The sequence below is a fragment of the Balaenoptera ricei genome, chromosome 8, assembly GCF_028023285.1.
Source record: "Balaenoptera ricei isolate mBalRic1 chromosome 8, mBalRic1.hap2, whole genome shotgun sequence".
Lineage (NCBI taxonomy): Eukaryota > Metazoa > Chordata > Mammalia > Artiodactyla > Balaenopteridae > Balaenoptera > Balaenoptera ricei.
In genome coordinates, this window is record NC_082646.1 from 106,054,979 (window position 1) to 106,072,339 (window position 17,361).

The following is a 17,361-nucleotide window of genomic DNA, read 5'->3' on the forward strand; positions in this document are numbered from 1 at the left end:
GTGTCCAGAAGGCCACCCTCAATCCCCACATCGGGTGACCGCTGCCTCCTGCGTGAAGCCGTCCCTGACCGACTGCAGGAACCAGCCCTTCCTGCCTCTCATCCCCGGAGCACTTAGCCGGCCTCCCTGTGATGGGGTAGGTGGCTGCGTTTACACATCTGCCCCACCTCCACCCACCTTTACTGCTCCTCCTTCCCCTCCCCAGGCCCCTGCAAGGTGCTGCTTATCTCTGGAGTCGAATCTGGGATTCATTAATTCATCCAAACAAGGCTTCCTGAGCCTGAGGTGTGTTGATAAATGGCTTTCTCTTTACAGCAGCCCTGGGAGTGGGTGGCATTAGCCCATTTAATTTTATTTAAAAATAAATTTTTTTTTTTTGGCTGCGCCGCAGAGCTTGTGGGATCTTAGTTCCCCGACCGAGGATTGAACCCGGGCCCTCAGCAGTGAAAGCACAGAGTCCTGACTGCTGGACCGCTGGGGAATTCCTGCACTAGCCCATTTTATAAAGGAGAAACCAAAGGAGGTTCAGTCGCCAGGCCAAGGTCACCCAGGCTGAGCTGGGGTTGAAGCCAGGTCCCAGGTAGGAGTAGTGATGGGGTCATGATTAGGTCAACAATCCCTGAGTCCTCACGCCTGCCTGGCACCAGGTAGAGAATTAAATGCAGGAATCATTTGATTCTCACAGATGCTCTGGGGGTGGAGGTGGGGAATGTACTTGGAGGCTCCATTCTACAGATGAGAAAACTGAGGCTGAGAGAGGAAGGGAAGCCTGGAGGCAGAGCCCCGGCCCCGCAGTGACTTCCTGAGAGCCCTGGGTGGGAGGGATAGGGGCTTTTCCCATGTTCTGTGTGCCAGGCCTGGAACTGTCACTTCAGAGCAGGGATGTGGGCAAGCCCTCCCCTCCACCCCCTGAGGCCCAACCTGGCTCTCAGGCCTGCAGCCTGCCCTGTCCAGGCATCCTCTGGGTGAGAGGAGGCTGGGGAGGCGGTGTGCCCAGCAGCAGGGTGGGCGTGGGCCCTGCCCCCACGGCAGCTGCCTGCCTGGCCCGGTGGCCTCACAGACAGACAGGGCTTGTGAGAGCCGGGGGCCTTCAAGGAGAGCTCAGCTCCCGCTGGCAGCTGCTCAAAGGCCTCATTGTGGCAGGAGGGTCCTCCACGGGCAGCTGCCCCCGCCTCAGGCACAGGCAGAGCCCAGCCTTTGTGCCAGCACACTGCCCCTGCCCTGACCCGGGGTCAGCAGGACAGAGGCTCTTGTCTGCGGGAGGCTGGGGGCCTGCCCGGGGAGGAGCTGCCCTGGACCCTCAGATGGCCTAGGATGGGTGTGGTCTGTGTTGCCAAGACCCAGGAACTCTTCCCAGCGCACAGATCTGGCCTTGGAGGGGGCTGGCTCTTGGTCTGGCTCAGGCTTGAGGAGAAGGTGTGGAAGCTGGAGGGTTAATTTAAAATAATAATAATAATAATGATAGCAATAATGACGATGGCTACTGCCGTTCGTGGAGCTCTTACTGCGTGTCTGCTGAGAGGCGTGTGTGTGTGTTTTATCTCATTGATTCCTCAAAGCAGCCCTACAGGTTGTAGACAGTCATTTGCCCCATTTTAGAGATGAGGAAACTGAGGTTCTGCAAGGTTAGACATTCACCTCCCGTCACAGAGCTCTAGGGGAGCATTGGGACCCAATCCAGAGCCCATTCTTAAGTGCCATCCCTGCTGAGCACCCAAATGGCCACCACGGTGTACAGGCACAGAGCCACCTGCCCTGCCCCGCGGAGTTCCGAACCACTGGGCTTGATCTGCACTGCAGTCCCTTGTGAGGGAGGCCCCGCCACCCCATTTTAGGGCCCAGGAAACATGCTCTGGGAGCTGTCTGGGTGCCTGGCCGGTGAGGGGCAGACTGCCTCTATATGCGGCTTCCCCACCTGCTCCTTCCTCAGGCTTGCCCTTTGGGGTAGGTGGGACAGTTGCCCAAACTTCGTGGCTGGGCTCCAAGGTCCCACAGCAGGGGGTGGCGGAGGAGGTGATGGAGTCCCAGCAAGAGACTGAGCCTCCTCCGACACCCACAGCCCCTCCTGGGAGGACCCTCAGAGACCATGTGTTACATCCACACTGTGTAGTCAGGGAGACTGAGGCACAGAGAGGGGGAAAGGGCCTGGCCCCGGTCCCACAGCCTTGGGGACTGAACGTGGGCCCCCGAAGGCTGTGCTGTTCACTAGGACACCACCGCTGACCTGGGGCGGGGTGGGAGAGAACGGCAAACTCTGAGCACTTTCCGTGTCCCAGGCGCAGTTCTAAGCATTGACCTGGGTAACTAATTAACCCTCACAAGGACCTTATAAGGGCTGTACTGTTATAATCTCCATGACACAAATGAGGGAACCGAGGCAACTGTCCCCAGGCCACACCCTGGAGGTCTCCTAGCTCAGCTGGTTAGATAGCCTCTCCCCTCCCCCAGGACCCTGACCTCTGGCACAGACACCCTGATGGTTCAGGGTCGGAGGTGCCTGCTGAGGGGGGGATGGGACTTCGGGTGGGGCCAGATGGACACCTCGGTGACCTTCTGCAGGACAGTGTCCTGTTGCTGAACTTGCCTCCTTCTCATCCTGAGCTGGGTGGTTTCCCCACCTGTGAAATGGGCGCCGAGCCTGCGCAGCCCCTTCCTAGGGGACCCACAGGTGAAATCCTGTCTGTAGACCCCCTCATTGCTGGGGCCGGGCCTCCCCTCCCCTCCCCTCCCCCAGCTGTGCCCTTGAAAGGTTCTGCCCCAGACCCAGACCCCACAGCCCTGGGGAGGAGACTGAGCCTCCCTCAGAGCCTGCTGGCCTGGGGATGACTCACGGCCAGCCCAGGCCTGGATGCCGGATTAGAAATAATTAATGCTATTAATATTCATAATGAGCGGGCTGGTGAAATGATGAGGGTGACCGTCTGCTCTTCCCTTGGGCTCTCTCCCAAGGATGGGAAATCAGGCTCTCGGGCCCTTATGCCCCAGCACCTCCTGGGTGGGCGCAGGTGACCCCCGCAGGGGAGCCAGGTGCCAGGCTCCAAGTCCCCTGTTCAACCCTGCTGGCTCGCTCCAGGACCCTCACACCAGCCTGAGGGGGTGGGTGGGGGCTGACGGCTCCGTTTCCCACGCGAGGGACCTGAGTCCCAGAGAGAGAAGCAGTCCCAGAGGACTGTCAGCTTCCAAGAGGCCCAGCCAGGGCTCCGTCCCAGGACTTGACTCTGAGTCCAGCGCTCTCCCTACCTGCCCTTCTGGAAACGTGCAGGCTGCCTGAGGGGAGCTGGACAAGGCCAGCGACGTGGCCTGCCTGCTGCCCAGGGTGGCTGCTGTCCCGGGGGCAGAGCCTTATGCAGCCCTTGGGAGGACACGGTGGTCCCAGCCCCGCTCCTTCCTGACCGTGTAGCTGTGGATGCTTCTGGGCCTGCACCCCCTCTGTGCTTCAGTTCCCACTGGTCTCCAGGGGAGGACAGTCCCCCTCCCAGGGCTGTGTGCAAGCCTGGCACAGTGAGGGCCACACAGCGGTTGATGGGTGTCACCCAGCCAGCAGACTGAGCACGTTCCTTTCGGCCGAACTGTGCTGGGTCCCAGGTGGTTCAGCCCCTGCCCTGCACCTGAGGATTCTCATGGGGGAGGGACAGGTTCGCGTGGTCCTGGGCAAACCACACACGCGTGCTGGGGCGGGAGTGAGGGCAGGGCTGTGGCTCACTGTGCAGAAGGGTCACTGGCCCCAGGCAGGGTTCTGACTCACAGGGGGAACCAGAGGGTCCTGAGAGCTGAGGCCGACTCTCCTTTGCCCAGATGTCTGAGCCGGGACTTCAGCACCCACAGCCTGACTCTCGTCCAGCCTCCAAGGCCTTCCTGCTGTAGGTGGCCTTGACTGTCCCCTCAGCCCCCACTTCTAAGTCCTCCTCACTCAGCCTCGCCAGGGAACAGCCAGATGTCCCCAGTCGTGCACGCCAGGGCTTTGGGCCCAGGTATTGTACCCACCTGGGGGGTTAGCTCCATGGAAGCCTCCCTCTGGGTGCGGCTCCAGAGCCCTAGGTCTGAGTGCCCTAGCCACTCACCTGGCCTCCTCACTAGGCCTCAGCCTCCTCATCTGTAACATGGGGCCAGGGATGCCAAGACAGGATGATGTGGGCAGAAGCTCACCTCTCGTGGATGCCTGGTCAGGGGAGGGAAGGGGCTGGTCCCTCCGGGTGAAGCAGCTCTGGAAAGATACCAGCACTGACAGCCCTCTGGGCACCCAAGTGGGTGACAGGGTGGGTGTGTGCGCCTTCAAGCTGGGGAGGGGGCGGGGGACTCCAGCGGCTTGGCCTGACACTGTTGGTAGGGACAGCCGAGTGGCGGCCCCTCCCTCGCCGGGGCCTGGCTCTGGCTGAGTCTTATCATTACAGGGCGGGGGCACCCTCGCCGGAACCTCGCTTCTGGCTCCCGGGCTGGTGGCAGTGCTGTCGGCTGAGCAGGCTAACAGCTGTTTGCATGGAGACTAAATCTGTCCGGGTCTGACAGACGGGACTTGAGCCGCCACCCTGCCGTTTCAGTGTGAGAGAGGGCTACTAGCTGACAGCCGTGTGTACTCGGGACCTGGGCCTAGACGACTCTCTTCTCTGAGCCCAGGGTCCCTGAGCATATGGGGGCAGGGGGCCAAGGTCAGTGATTTCCTCCCTGCACAGTGGGCTGGCCAGACTGCCCTTAGGCCTTGTCCACAAGATGGGCAGGGCTGGGGCTCAGACCCTCAGGGGCTCCCTCCTACCCCCAGGAACCTTTCTACATCCTAAACTGATGGACAGAGCACCCGTGGCCTCTAATCTCACTCCCTGCCCGTCCCCCAGGGACTCTGGGGCCTAAGCGGGCTCCTTTGGATCTTGGGGTCCACCCCCACCCCATCCCCAGGTCCTGTCTTTCCTCTCTGGGCGGGGGGCTTCGAGAAGGGCAGCTAGTGACTATTCCAAGGCCACTTGGTTCTGACGCACCATGTTACGTGTTTATGCCATTTCTGCTTGAGAAACAGGTGGGGGCTATTCGTGAACTTGGCTGGCATCTTGGGCAGTGTTCGGGGGAGGAGGAGGGCAGGGTCTCCAAGCCAGTGCAAATTCTTTCCTTGGAGGATGCCCCCACCCTCCTCCTTTCAGTGAGAAGGAATACCCTCAGGGCCAGGGGATGGCTCCGGACAGGCCACCCCAGAGTCTCAGTTCTGAACCAGGGTTGCTCAGTTCCAAATCTTGAAGGGTGGCGGGAAGCGCAAATGAATATTGTCTGTTAAAAACCTTTTTCAGCAGTGAGGCCTTATGTTTGAGGAGTTGTGAAAATTGTTTTCCTCTGACTGTGGGAAAGGTTTGAAATATTGACACAGAGATAAGCCTCTTCAGAGGCTGGCAGGATGGCTGGGATCAGAGTGGCACACGAGCCTACACGCCTACACTCCTTACCCACTGCCCTGGGCAGACATGACTAATCAATCCCAGCACTCTCCTCTGCTGAGCTGGGGAGGGCCTGCCTGGGAAGGGAAGTTGTCAGGCATCTCTGGCAGGTGTTTTGCAAATGAAGAATGGGGGCTCAGAGAGGCAAAGTAGCTGACCACAACCACCTAGTCTCTAGAGGTGGAGGTGGGATTTAAACCTGGTTCTCTTGACCCCAGAGCTTCGTGATCATGGAAGCTGGTGGTTCAGGGGCTCCTTGCTCAGGTGGAGTTCTGCTACAGTGCCAATAGTGCTCTTGCTAGAGCCCACCCAGCTCCCTGTGGGACAGGCACAGTGTGGCCAGGCTCGTCCTCTCTACCATGGCCATCCCTCCCTCTAGGCCTGCTAACCTTTATCAGCTGCAGCCTGTCTGTGCTGTCTAATTACGGCCACTTACATTCCAGGCTCTTAACTGCAGCCAAGTGGTGCGTATGAATGTGGGACTTCCAACTCCCGCCAGCACGCTGAGCCTGACTGAGGGGTGTGTGGGACTGGGGAGCTGGTCAGCAGTCACCAGGCCGATGTAGGCTGGGAGCTGCCAGAAGCTGAGGGCTGGGCTGGGCCCTAGGAGGGGCATGCTGGGGGGCAGGGCGGGGGGCTCTCCTCTTTGGTGCCAGCGCTGCCTCTGCACCGCCTCGTGCCTTGTTAGGAGGTAGTTCTGCTGGCTTCCAGGTTACCCTTTTAATTAAGCCAATTAATTAGTGCCTTTAATGAAGCAGATTAATCAGGCTGGGCTCTGCAAACGGGGCTGTCGCAGCCCACGGTTTCCTGCAGGTTGGGATCTGGAGGTGGCTGCTAGGCCAGGCCTGCAGTCCTGGGGGGCTGACGTGCTGGGTCAAGCTGGGCCAGGGATGTCTGTGTCCCCCATGGGAGTGTGGCCAGGAACCCAGGCCTGGAGAGGGGCAGGCAGGGCTGGTCTGAGGCCACAGGAACCTCTGGACCCAGATGCCTCAGCACAAACAGCCCAAGGTTGGAGCGGGAGGGACACAGGGATTCTGCCTTGGGGACCCACGAGGGATGTTTGCTCAGTGGAGTCCTCGGCAGGTATGATTGCCTGCGGGCAGGGGCTTGGGGGAGCTGGAGTCCCTGCCCACCTTGCCCTCCCCTCTCTGGCTGCTCCCAGCCTGGTGGCGCAGCCACCAGCTCCAGAGCCCCTCATTCGCCTGCAGGTGGGGAAAGAGACTTGGAGAGGGGAAGGGGTCTGCTCAGGGTCACCCGGCAGCTAGTGACAGGGCTGAGATGTGAGGCCATGTCCCGGGTTCCTTCCACACCATCCTGCTCACCACCTCGATGGCCTGGGGTCGGCTTCCTTACCAGGTGCTTCCTACGTACTGGGCACCGTGTTGAGTGCTCCACCCAGGTGATGCCACTGACTCCTGTCTCCAGCCCAGTTCAGGAACGGAGGCCTGGCCTGGGGTGGCAGGAGGTGCCCTAGCCTGTGGATGGCCCAGGCTTCTCCCACCAGGTAGGAGAGAGGAGCCGGATGCTAGCCAGAGCCAGAGAGGCAATCCCCAGTTCAGAGAGGAGCTTTGGGAAGAGACCAAGGGGGCCCCAGCTCCCTGGAGACGTCTTTGTGAAATGAGCACCCACTGGTGTGAAGAGGGTGAGGCCTCAACGCACTTCTGCCCTCAGTGCCCATAGCCAAGGGCGTGGGAGCAGGGCGGGCCTCCCCTGCGGGGCAGATGGCAGCCTGCTCCAGGACGGCCGAGCCCCGCAGAGACTGCTGGCTCAGCCATGACAGGAGAGATTTAGGTTAGACAGAGGAAGGACTGCCTGACAGCAGGGATTATTAACAAGTTTGCGAAGAAGGCAGCAGCCGCTTCCCCAGAAGACTGTGCTTGGAAGCGGGCTTGATCTGAGCGTTTCGGAAAACACGCTGCCCTACATATGCAGGCGGCATTTCCAGCAGGTATCAACAAAGTGGGCACTGGGCTCCCCGTAGGATGCCCTCGGGCCCTCACCCCTTTCATCCCCTCTCAGCCCAGAGTCGCCTGACAAAGCGCAGGCCGGCAGCTAGCTAGTGGGCCCCAGACGGTCTACGAGCCAGGGCAAGCCATGGAACCTTCCTGGGCCTCAGTTTCCTCATCTTTTAAATGGGTGAGTCCTTCCTGGGGAGAAAGATGACCTCATCTCTCACTTCTCAGAGAAGACAGAAAGTCCCCTCTTCTTGCTATCTACCCAACCTGTAAACTTTCTTGCTCCAGGCCTTCACCCACCCCTGGCCAGCCCCTTCCTGCCTTGAGGGGTCCTCCCTTTGAAACTCATCTTCTCTTTTCTTGAGTGGCCATCCCTCCTCAGATAGCATTTTCCAGGCAGCTTTTAAGGAGGTTTAATGTCTCCTATTAAAAACACCCTCCCTGGACCTCCCTTTTCCCTCCAGCTACTGCCCTCTATCTGTCTTCCCCTTCACAGCCAAATTTCTCAGAACAGTTGATGAATCTCCCACCTGCCATTTCCTAATGCACTGAAGTCTGGCTCTTGCCTGCCTTTTCTTTAATGTGCTGACATTGCCTCCTCCAGGAAGCCTTCCCTGCTTCCCCCACCCTGATCCAGAAGTTGACCCTCATTCACAGCCAGTTGGGGTGACCTGAGAGCAGCCCTAGGCCTTAGTTGTCCCTGAATCTGCCGTGCCCCGCTCAGGGCCTGGCAGGGAGCCCAGCCTGGATGAGGCACTCCTCTGGTGCCAGAGCAGGGGCGAGGGGCAGCCAGTAGCTCTGTCTCCAATTTACCGTGAGAGGGACACTGTGGGGTGGGCACAAGACAGGAATGGGAACGAACGCCATCATCACACTCAGAGACACCTCTTTAAATACCAGCTGGAAGCAGCCCGGTTTCTGGGTGGGTGGAGTTGCCCTTCATTAGCAGGAACCACGGGGGACAGGGGCTCTGTACAGCCCCCCGGGGGTGGGGAGGGGAAGCAAAGACAGAGCTGGGGGTGGGAGCAGGCAGCTCAGGGTCTGCCTGTCCCCATCCCACATGGCTCCCCCCCATAGGGTCTAGGAGGAGCTGGGGAGCATCTCACCTGTGTCCTTTCCCAGCACAGGGTACAACGTGACACTTTCTGTCTATAGCGTAACTCCTCTCCATTGTCTGTCCCCACCAGGCAGTGAGCGCTGCAGAGGCAGGAACCTCAGCTCTCTCCCGTTCCCCAGGGCCTGGCATGTTAGACAAGCAGTAAATATCCACGGATGGATGGAGGGTGGGCCGTGGGTGGAGTGCCAGGTCTATTCCTTGCCGCTCTGCACTGCCTCGGTGCCCCCTCCGTACAGGGAGCCCTGGTCCGGGTACAGTTCTTAGCACCAGGCCTGGCTTGTGACTGGGTGTGCTCTCGTCCCTTAGGGGCTGCTGGAGCACGCAGGGCACAGCAGAGTGGGGACAGAGGCCATGCTGGCCCCCGCCGAGAGCCACATGGGCCAGGCACTTGGGGAGCTCTGTGAGCAGTGGGGCCCCAGGAGACAGTGTCAATCCTCAGGGTCTCGGGCCTCCCACCCACAAAATGGGAGCACAGCGTGTTCTCCCTGTGGGGAAGGGTAGAGGAGGGAGGGGAAAGGGTGCTCAGGAGTCTGCTCTGAGCCCCCAGTTTGGAGCCAAGGCAGGTGGGACCACAGCCCGCTTGTCTCTCAGCCCCCGGCCATCCGGGCCTGGATGTCGTTGCCTGTTTGGCTTCGTAGGAGCTGTGGCAGGCGAGCCACAGGAGGAACCGAGGGAGCCAGACCACAGCCCTGGTCTGCAGGGCCCCTGGGGAAACCCACTCCCCCTCCCCAGCCCCACCCATCCACCCAACTGCTTCCTGCTCCCTCCCCAGGCTCAGCTTCAGTAACAGAAGGAACAGGCCCTCCCTCCTAGTGGAAATTCATGCTCACAGCCCAACCAAGCTGTCTGCAGAGAGCAGGGTGGTGAGGAAGGGGGAGCAGCTGCGGGAACAGGAGGCTGTACGAGAGAGTGGACAGACGGACGGGGAGACAGAACCCAGACCTCCATCTGTAAGTGACAGCCGGGGGCCAGGTGGGCCGCCAGCCCTCATGGCCCAGAGGGATGGGGCCTGGGTGGTGGGTCCTGAGTCTGGTGGCAGCAGGCAGGGCTGGTTGTGACGAAGATGCGTGGCCAACAGGTTGTGGGACAGAGGGGACCGCAGGGGCTCTGCCCACTAGTGGCGCTCACTGGGGACAGCTGAGAACGCAGTAGGGTTGCCAGGCCAATCCTGGGGTCTCCATGATTTGGGGCTGGGACGGTATGAACCTCGGGCTGAAGTCAGGGGTCTGAGGCACTGGGGGAGGGGCCTGTCCCACCCCCCCTGGGAAGGCTCCCAGTCTGTCTTATAAATCACGTCTATGCTCTTCAGACTCAAGGCGCCAGGCTCGGGGCTGGTCTACCTTCCAGACTCACTACCACAAGGACAGTGAGTCCTCCTTTCCACCCCCGCATCCCTGCCCAGCTCAAGGCCTTCCCTGGCCTTCCTTTTGGCCTCTGCTCCCGTGCTGCCTCCCCCAAGAAGCCCCCCTAGGCCACCCTGGCCACCAGGCCTCTCCCTGCAGGCCAGTCTGCACCACACTGGTTACCCCTAAACAGGGATCTCAGTATGCCCATCTAGTGGCCCTGGGTGGCCCCTACACCACTCTTGGCCTCGGTTAGCTGCTAGTTTACAAGGCTGGGTGAAAGGGCAGGGACCAGGTCTCTGAGGTGAGCTGGCCGGAGGCCGGGTTTAGGGGAGGGGGCAGCCTACTACGGTTCCTCCCAGTCCCCCCACCTGCGGACTGAGAGCAGGTGGGGCCCCTGTGCTCAGGCCAGAGAGGTGGCAGGACCCTTGTCTGCCCTGTTCGTGCACAGCTCCTGCTTGATAAGCGGTTTCACCTGCCGAGGTGGACTCAGTACCTCGTGGGAAGTGACCACTTGGTGCCAGGCTCAGTGCCAGCTCCAGGACAGAGAGAAGCCAGACAGACCCAGTCCCAGCCCTGGGGAAGCTCCCAGCTAGCAAGGATGCCGGGCATGGAGTGAGTGCTCTCCAAGGCCCAACAGGCCATCATGGCCCCTTTTTAGACGAAGAGAGAGAGGCAGAGGGGCGGAGATCCTGAGGCCATCTGGCTCCTCTCTGCCTAGAAAAGGGCGTCTTCAAACAGGAAGGGGACTCTTGCACGACTCTGTGGGCCCCAGAGGGCACAGAAGTGTGTATGGTGGGGAGGGCAGCCCCGCACCAGCACCCATCACCCCAGGGGCCAGATTAGGAGAGGGGGCTGCAGAAACGTGTCCCTCATGCAGGGTGCTCCTTTCTGTCTGCAGGTCTGACGGAGAATTTCCCAGAAAGGAGGGTATGACAGGCGGGGGACACTGGCGCTCTTGTGGGAGGAGGGGGAGGGGACGGTCACTCGTTGGGCACTTACTCTGTGCTCAGCACTGCGCCAAGCGTTCTGTCCACGAGCCCACTGAGTTCTCAGAAACCACCCTGGGAGCAGGCAGCAGCGCCCCCACTTTACAGATGCGGAAATGGAGGCATGAATTGGTGAAGTCACAGGATTTGAACTCAGGTGGGTCCAATCCCAAAGCCGTTCTTGTTCCCCCAGGCCACTCCTGGGCCGTGGCTGCGCGCACAGCACTGCCAGGCGCCTCCCCATCGCCGGTCTGGAAGGGCGGCCCAGTGTCACCCTCGGCTCAGCCCTCCTGGGACAGCCATCCCCTCCCTGATCTGTGAGCCACAGCGTGATCTGCTAATATCGAGTGCGTTATGTACAATCGCAAACCCTTTACAGTCCAGTTCTCCTAATACATGACAGACTATCAGAGCTCCCAGTGGTGCTGCGTTTCTGAGCGCTGCCCACCCGCGGAATGATGAATCCTCTCGTTCGGTGCCTGGTAGAGGGGGCGAGGCATCTGAGAAGGGTGACCTGCTCCTTCTCCCCGAGGGAACCCTGAGATGGGGCAGCTGGGGACTCCTGCCAGCCCAACTGTGTGCTCCTCGCTTCTCATCTCAGCTCCTGGCCTGAATACTCCTGATCTGTAGGAGAAGAGGCAGCCCAGGGCAGGGCTCGGCCTGGACCATCACCTGTAAGTGAGGAGGGCCTGGGGGGTGGGAGCTGGCAGCCGCTCCCCTGTACGCCAGGCCTGGCTGCGGGGGTCACATGAGTTGCGCACCTGGACAGGGGAGTATCAGGGCAGGCCTCTCTCTGGGCAGCTGCCTGGTGCTTTCTGGAAGGGGCAGCAGATGCCCCAGGCCCAGAGGTGCTGTGAGGACACTGGGGAGGGGGCAGCAGCGGAGCCGGCAGCTGTCGGGAGTAGCAGGCCTGGCCCTGTAATTGGGCAGCCTGTTCCCAGATAAGGCTGATGACACTGAACAGCTTCCCGCTCCACGCGGCCTGCGGCCGTTCATTTCCTGCTCCCACAGCCGGCGATCCCAATTACCTCACCTCCTGCTCGCCAGCGGCGGCTTCTGAGGCTGCCAGATGATTCTTCTGTCATCGGCCAGGCCTGGATCCTCTCTGGAGAGCGGGAGGGTATGGAGAGGGCAGCGGTGGGGTGAGCAGAACCAGCGATGGGGGGTCGTACTGGGCACGGCTGGAGGTAGGGGTGTGACACACAGACCCAGGCCATCCTGGGAAGGCCCCATTTCTTTCCTGCCCGCACCCCCAGAGCGGGTTCACTGTTTGCTGAATGGGCTGAGGAGCTGGCGAGTGGGCATGTGAACAGGACAGACAGAGCTTCGCCCACCTCTGGTTTTCCAGTAGCGTTCCCTGGCCTTGCTACCTCCACTCTGCCTGCTTCCTCTCTCTCCTGGGCCCTCCAGAAGACCCTGGACATGTCACTGAGCCCCTCGGCACCCATTGCCTTATCTGTAAAGCGGGGTGATGGAGGCAGTGCCCTTGCAGCGGGTGAGATGAGAGCTCAGAGTGGAGAGGGCGAGCTCCTGCTTCAGCGCCCCACACTCAAACCATGCCCGTAGGATGAGGATGGGCACCCATTTTGCACTGGGGTAAACTGAGGCTCACACAGGGGCTTGGCTAGTGTTGAAGCAACGAGACAGCCCCTGGCCCTTCTCCTCTGCTGCGACTCCCCAGAGGATAGACTTGGGGGAAGAGAGGAGGAAGGGGCAGCCTGTCTGAAAGGGGCAAAGGTTGGCTCCAGACTCCTATCACCCCAAGGGGATGGAAGAAGCACATAGGACGTGTGGGCTGTGAAGAGGGAACATGCAGGTTCCAGCTCCTCTTAGGGTGGGCGTGTCCAGCCACAGACTTGGGAGTTGGTGAGCACCCAAGAGGGGTGCCGCAGAGCGGGCTACTTGTAGGGGTGGTGGGAGGCTGGACCTGTTCCGAGGGGGCATTCCCAGGGCCTTCCACGGCTGGACCGTGCGGGCTCTGGGTCCCCCAGGCCATACCTGACTGGGGGAACCCCGCTGTGATTGGGGGAACAGGTAGCACAGAGGCAGTGGGCACGGAGGTGTCTGTACCTGGATAGAGGGCCTATGGGGGCAGCCCTGCGGTGGCACAGATGCGGAAACCGAAGCCCAGGCCCAGAGAGGGGTGGATCACCCAGCCACTCCAGGCGGATCAAACCGAGGCCTTCCCCTCCAAGTTGGGGTCCATTCCCTCGCCAAGGTGTTTCAGAAGCGCATTTTTAGGTGGAACCGAGCTTGACGGCGAGAGGCCCGCCCCTAGGCGCTGATTGGTTGCCTCTCCCACTGGCCCTGGGGCGGGGGCTCGAGACCCCTGGCGCCCAGACTGGCACTGGGGCTCTGGGGGGATGGGGGGGCGGCGACCAGGTGGCCCCACAGGCAGGGAAGGGCTGGGCGGCGAGGGAGGCGCAGGGATGGCTAGGGGCCCCCTCCCACACGGCGTGGGTAGGGGGAAGCGGGTGACCAACTCCCTAAGGGGCAACTAACAGACCAATTAAGCTGCCAATAAAAAATTTAATCAAGTAATAATGCACCTTACTTTGTTTAATTAGTGTTCTGTCAAGTGAATGAATATTTAAGGCGCGGGTGGCGGTGCCAGCATCTGCCCAGCGGGCAGAGAGGCCGGACCCACATTTCAGTTGGCCTGACAGCTCCCCACGCAGGCACTGATTGTCGCCCACCGCCACCCAGGAGGCCCAAGAGCGCAGAGCGGTGGGGAGCTTTCCATCCCTGCGCAGGCAGACTGTGGCCGGCCCTGCCCCGTCTGGGCCTCAATTTTCTCATCTGTCTAATGGGAGCAGGAGTCCAGGCGAGCTCTGTCAGTCTTTAAAAAATCCTTGGATTGATTTTTTTTCTGAAACCCCAGAGTCCCAAGTGGGTGCGGAAGGCATTTGGAGCCTGAGAGCCCAGTGTGCTGCCCCGCCAAGTCTACGCCCCCAGGGATGCCCAGTGTCTGTCAGCTGTGTGAGCCTGTGAAGGGGTACCTGGAGAAGACCCCAGACCGGCGATACCCTGGGAGGTGGCCCCTCCACGCCCCCCCAGCCTGAGGACCGAGAGTGGGTCCTCAGGCCTGTGAGATCCCGGCAAAGACTGTCTGGGCTATACTTCATCCTTTCCTTCATTCAACAACTTGGGGGCTTGTGCTCTGTGCCGGGCCCAGTGTTTCTTTCCTTGGAAAATGCAGGACTTGCGCTGCCTCTCGAAGACCCTGTCTGGGAACCCTGCAGGCCCCACATCGCTCCCCTTCCCCACGCCTCTCTCGGCCTCGGTCGGTGTGGGCAGTGGGCCGAGCCCTCTGAGCCAAGCGAGTCAGCCCCACCCTACCTCTGCGGGGCCTATTTGCATATTCATAACCTGGGCGGGCATGCGCATCGCATCGCGTTGGGCGGGCGGTGGGGCATCCTCAACCGGCGGCCTGTTCCTGCCTTTTCTTCATGGAAAGTGCCCGGCGTTCCTCCACCTCCCTCCCCAACCACCTGAGAGCCTCGCGCTGGAAGGACTTTGGTAATTATTTGTTTCAGTTGAGCTGTTTTCAGTCTAGGCTAGGCTGAGTCTTGTAATGAGTATGGATTTGCCAGTAAATAAGTCCCCCGCTTCTAACCCCTGTAATAAATGCATTTGGAGTAATCTGGCGATCACGCGGTGTAATTGCTGGCTGTCAGGGCAGATGGATGCGCCGCGCGCTGACTTTGCCACTGTCTGCCCTTCCTTCACGCTATGCCTCCGTCCCGCCCCCAGCTAGAGGTGAGGACCCTCTGCTAGGGGAGAGGAGTAGGTAGGCCCCGCCTGCTCGGACCCCAGTCCAGCCTCCGGAGCCTCGGCTCCCTCCTTGTGCCGGCACAGGCTTTCTAAGTCACCTGCCTCTGACCCCGTAGCCAGGGCCTTGTTCAAAATGCATGGTCCTGGGTGCCACCCCTAACTTGCAGGAGTGGATTATCTGTGGGTGGGGTCCCGAATCTGCATTTTAAAACACCTCCCTCTGGCCCCAATTTAGGCAGCTAGGGCACTTTTGAGAGCATCCCTCGGTGGAATGTCAAGTTCCAACTTTACTTTTCAAAGGAGTAAATGAGACACTCTTATACTTGGCCACCCGCTCCACCCCCCCGCCCCCCCATTTCCATTCCTTCTGTTGGTTAATTTTCCAAACAAATATGGCCTTGTTCATGCCTCTGAGACTTTGTCCAAGCCTCTGCCTGGCATGCCTTGGCCCCTTCTCTGCCTGGATGTCCACCTGGCCTTGCTCAAATGCCCCCTCTTCCATGAAGCCTTCTCGAACTTCCCTAGACAGGGGTCCCTCCTCTTCAGTCCTCTGGCTGGGCAGACAGTTGTCTTTCTACACAAGTGCCTGGTTCCGCCACACTGTGAGGGCTGCACCTCCCCTTTGCTTCTTTGAGCAGCCCCCTGCACCTCGCACGGTGCCTGGCACACAGTAGGTGCTCAATCAGCGTGAGGTGTGTGAACCAATGAACAAGTAATGAGCCTTGGCTGCCTCCCAGAGGGAGCCCTGAGTTTGTGGGCTGACTCGGGCTGGGCTTATGCAGAGGTCTTCCCAAATCCTGGTCTTATATCTGCTAAGTCCTCTGCCCATACCCTGGGACCACCTGGGCATTCTGGATGTGGAGGGGGCATATCCCACCACATACGAGGCCAAAGGAAATGTCACAGATTTCAGCCCAGTTCAGCCCAGCCTCCTCCTGCACTCTGGCACCCAAACTCGGGTGAGTGTGAGGTTATGTAACAACTCGGTCAGCATTTACTGAACACCCGCCCTGTGCAGGCACTGTTCCAGGCACTGGGGGTGGAGCCACACTGACAAACTGACATTTGATGAGACTGACATATGCTGGGACAGGGACACCACCGCTGCAAGGGGACAGGGCTCCTGCCGCACCTCCCGGCTATGAGGGGATTAAGGCGGTGTGAGGTCTCAGTTGCTGTACTGCAGTCTCCATTCGAATGAAGCCTTTCAGGGAGCAATGTGGTCAGTGAAAAGGCCACTGTAGAGTGATCAAGGGCACAGACACAGGAGCAGGGTGAACTCGGGCTCTGTGTGCCCTCAGACTGATCGCTTAACCTCTCTGTGCCTCAGTTTCCTCATCTGAGCAGTGTGGAGAGTGATACTAGTGCGCTCCTCCTAGGGTTATTACTGGCTGCAGGAGTTAACAGTTATAAAACACCTAGAAGATTGCCTGTTCATCGGAAGTGCCACTCGTGCGTCAACTAAAAACACAGCCCATATGTATACCAGCTGTCACGGAAGCCCAGGGAATGAAGGAAGGAGAGGAGGAAGACTTCCGGGGGAAGTGACATTGTGCTTTTCTTGAAGGATGAACAGGAGTTCGTCAGGGGGTGGGGGGAGGGCAGTCTCAGGGCCCCAAGAAGCCCCCATTACTGCCCAGCAACCCTCCTAGCAGCTCCTTCCCCCTCTGCTCGCTGAAGCTCATATGGGAATAAAACCACCTTGAGAGGAGTGAGGCTTGGGTTACCTGGGTGTGTGTGCTGGAGAGGGCGGGAAGTGGGGGGTAGCTGGGACAGGCCTCAGTGTGTGCTGAAACAGGGCTCTCCCTACACGGGCAGCAGCTCGGCTGGTTCTCGCCCGCCTGTCAGCCAGCAATCATGTTTAATAAAGGCCCCAAATTAGACAGCCAAGCGCAAGCACCCTCAGTCTAACAATGCAATTAGCACAGACAAAGCCTCCCACTTCCTCCCCGGCCCCAGAAAGGGTGGCAGAGGGCAGGGGACGGGCTGGGCCCTCCCTAGAGAGCTGTGGAGAGGTTTGAAAAGGAACCAGCGATAGACGAAGAGGTGACGAATCGCATCTGAGTGACGGCTCCTCTTGTTGTCAGGCAGCTGCGAGAGAGCGCATCTTTGGTGGATCTTTGCAGGTTATCTGGCTTTGAACAGGGACACCCACACATACCTGAGGTCTCCTTGTCTCCGAGCCCCTCAATCTCTACGAGTCCTCCCCGTCTCTCCCTCTCTGTCCTGCATCTTCTCTCTTGCCATCTGAGGACAGATGCAGGCTGGGTTTCCATTAATAAACATCAGCAAAGGGGGGAAGTATCCCAAACTGCACAGCCCAGGTTTGAGGACAGAAAGCAAGCAAGCGACATTCCCAGCTCCATGTGCAGCCCTTCGGGTGCTGGGGGTGGCTGTCTCACCCAGGGAGGGCCTGCTTGTTCGGGGGTAGACCCGTCCAATGGCTCTGGCTCCACAGGGAGGGGGACGTGAGGTCTGGGAGGCTGATCAATGTCCGCACTGGCGCTGGGGCCCCGGGGTCCTGACTCTTCAGGACCTGGCACTGGAACAAGCAGTCTCTGTTTTCTCTTGGCCAAAGAGCCAGGGCCCTCAGGCCCTGCCCTGGCTGGGCACGTGGGGCCGGGTGTGTGTGTGCCTGACACACGGTCCTCGCCTGAGACCTGCCTGCTGGCTGTGCTTCCTCCTCTCCAGCCCTATTAAAACCCAGAGCGTGTCCTGACAGCGACAGAGCAGCAGGGTTCAGAGGGTAGGGCCTCTGGCCAGACA

The 17,361-nt window shown here is 60.1% G+C and overlaps 2 protein-coding genes across 6 annotated transcripts in view; one reads left to right on the top strand and one right to left on the bottom strand.

Annotated features, from left to right (window-relative positions):
• Window positions 1–17,361, bottom strand: part of MACROD1 (mono-ADP ribosylhydrolase 1) — a 153,327-nt gene that overhangs the window by 45,574 nt on the left and 90,392 nt on the right. The window lies entirely within an intron of this gene.
• FLRT1 (fibronectin leucine rich transmembrane protein 1) overlaps window positions 1–17,361 on the top strand; it is a 76,870-nt gene that overhangs the window by 10,403 nt on the left and 49,106 nt on the right. Inside the window, exon 1 of one of the 4 annotated variants that reach the window (XM_059931862.1) lies at window positions 9,311–9,439. The exons of the other annotated variants lie outside the window; for them this stretch is intronic. The gene's annotated coding sequence lies outside the window, so the exon portion shown is untranslated. Of the gene's footprint in view, window positions 1–9,310; window positions 9,440–17,361 lie in introns of those variants that run through there. 4 annotated transcript variants of the gene reach the window in all.